Source organism: Babylonia areolata, chromosome 30, assembly GCF_041734735.1.
Source record: "Babylonia areolata isolate BAREFJ2019XMU chromosome 30, ASM4173473v1, whole genome shotgun sequence".
Lineage (NCBI taxonomy): Eukaryota > Metazoa > Mollusca > Gastropoda > Neogastropoda > Buccinidae > Babylonia > Babylonia areolata.
In genome coordinates, this window is record NC_134905.1 from 203,705 (window position 1) to 206,204 (window position 2,500).

A 2,500-nucleotide genomic window follows, 5' to 3' on the forward strand; every position below is an offset into this window, starting at 1 on the left:
AGGCTATGGCAGATGAACCACGGGTGTAAAGGGTGGGGCCAGTACTGCGCACACTGCACTCCACCTAAAAATTCCATTGCGCAGGCTTGAAGGACACGTCCACGTCCGCGCCACCAACTATTCCAAGCCCTGTAGCGATGGGAAAGGGGCGAAAACGGCAGGTGGAAGATGTCACTGGAAGCCGCAGTTCCAATCCTGCATGCAGGCGGTTCAGGATATTGGTCGCCTGATTGTTGACCCGGAGGTGACAGCATCACTCGGCAGCACCCTGAACGACCAAGCAGCCTTTTCTAGGGACAGCACTGCTTGCTCCACACGGAGAGGGGCCTAGAAAAGGTGGTCCAAACAAATGCTCATCTCCATACCCCCCAGTTGGCTAGCCGCGGTCAACGGGCATCTCCAAACGCGGTCGAACAACAATAGAGAAGAAAAGGCCGGCACCTGCCTCACAATTAGGTGCAAAAGGACTAAAGGTAGCATGCTGGAACATCCGAACCATGCGTGACTCTGCAGACAGCAACCACCCAGAAAGGCGTTCCGCTCTAGTCGCACACGAACTTCAGAGACTGAACATTGACATTGCTGCCGTCAGCGAAGTCCGCTTTGCAGGGAAAGGCAGCCTCCAGGAACACGGCGCTGGGTACACCCTCTACTGGTCAGGCAAGCCAGAGACCGAGAGACGCCTTTATGGCGTAGGCTTTATGGTCAGGAGCACCATTGCCTCCAAGCTTGAAAACCTGCCAACAGGACACTCAGACCGAATTATGTCCATGCGCCTCCCACTACGGAACAAACAGCATGCCACTCTGTTCAGCGTGTACGCTCCAACCCTCCAAGCGGACCCCACAGAAAAGGTCAAGTTTTACACTGATCTGCGCAACCTCGTTCAGAACACCCCTGCTGACGACAAGGTCATCATCCTTGGCGACTTCAATGCCAGAGTTGGCCAAGATTCAGAAGCCTGGAAAGGAGTCCTTGGCAAGCATGGCGTTGGTAATTGCAACGACAATGGGCGCCTTCTTCTCGAGTTCTGTGCAGAGCAGCAGTTTACCATGACCAACACCATTTTCCAGCAGAAGGACAGCCTGAAGACAACGTGGATGCATCCTCGGTCCAAACATTGGCACCTCATTGATTACATCCTGATGCGCCAGAGAGACGTACGAGACGTCCTACACACCCGAGTGATGCCCAGCGCGGAGTGTCATACTGACCACCGCCTCGTCCGCAGCAAGCTCAGGCTCCACTTCAAGCCCAAACCAAAGAAAGGAGGAGCTCCTAGGAAGAAATTCCAGGTCGGCAACTTTCAGTCAGCTGAAGTGAAAGCTGAATTCCAGGCGAAGCTTCAGGACAAACTTGAAGACCCCAGTTGCCCCACAGACCCCTCTCCAGAAGCACTATGGGCACAGCTGAAATCAGCCATCCTGCAGTCCTCTGAAGAAGTCCTAGGGTTCTCGTCGAAAAAGAACAAGGACTGGTTTGACGAAAACAACCAGGAGATCCAAGAATTGCTGGCGAAGAAGAGATCAGCCCACCAGGCTCACCTTGCACAACTGTCTTGTCCGGCGAAGAAAGCAACCTTCCGGCTCATATGCAGCAACCTCCAGCGCAAGCTTCGTGAGATTCAAAATGGGTGGTGGACCAACCTGGCAGAGAGGGCTCAGCTTTGTGCAGACACTGGTGACTACCGGGGCTTATACGAAGCCTTGAAGGCGGTGTACGGTCCCTCATACCAGGTCCAGAGTCCTTTGCGCAGCGCAGACGGCCAGGCGCTCTTCACAGACAAGACGTCGATCCTGAACAGGTGGTCGGAACATTTCCAGGCCCTCTTCAGCGCCAACCGCACGGTTCAAGACTCGGCAATTCTCCGCATCCCACAACAGCCAGTGAAATTACAACTGGACGAGCTACCAACCCTAGAAGAGACTGTCAAGGCCATTGAACAGCTGAAATGTGGCAAGGCAGCAGGGGTTGACGGAATTCCGCCGGAGGCGTGGAAGAATGGAGGCCCAGCACTACACTCCAAACTCCACAACCTCTTTGTCTGCTGCTGGGAGCAAGGCAAACTACCACAGGACCTCCGTGACGCAGTCATCATCACCCTGTATAAAAACAAGGGAGAAAAGTCGGACTGCTCCAACTACAGGGGGATAACTCTGCTCTCCATCGCAGGCAAGATCCTCGCCAGAGTCCTCCTAAATCGGCTGGTGCCTACTATCGCCGAAGAACATCTCCCAGAGAGTCAGTGTGGCTTTAGAGCCAACAGAGGCACCACTGACATGGTCTTCGTTCTCAGACAGCTACAAGAAAAATGTCGGGAACAGAACAAAGGACTGTATGCGACATTCGTCGATCTCACGAAAGCTTTCGACACCGTGAGCAGAAAAGGTCTGTGGGAGATCATGAAACGTCTAGGATGCCCCCCAAAATTCCTCAGTATGGTCATCCAACTACATGAGGAACAGCGTGGACAGGTCAGACACAGCAACGACCTTTCGGA

General features: G+C 53.9%; 1 protein-coding gene across 1 annotated transcript in view; it reads right to left on the reverse strand.

The window, feature by feature from the left end:
* Positions 1-2,500, reverse strand: part of LOC143275634 (octanoyl-[acyl-carrier-protein]:protein N-octanoyltransferase LIPT2, mitochondrial-like) — a 21,624-nt gene that overhangs the window by 11,827 nt on the left and 7,297 nt on the right. The gene's annotated exons all lie outside the window — the stretch shown is intronic.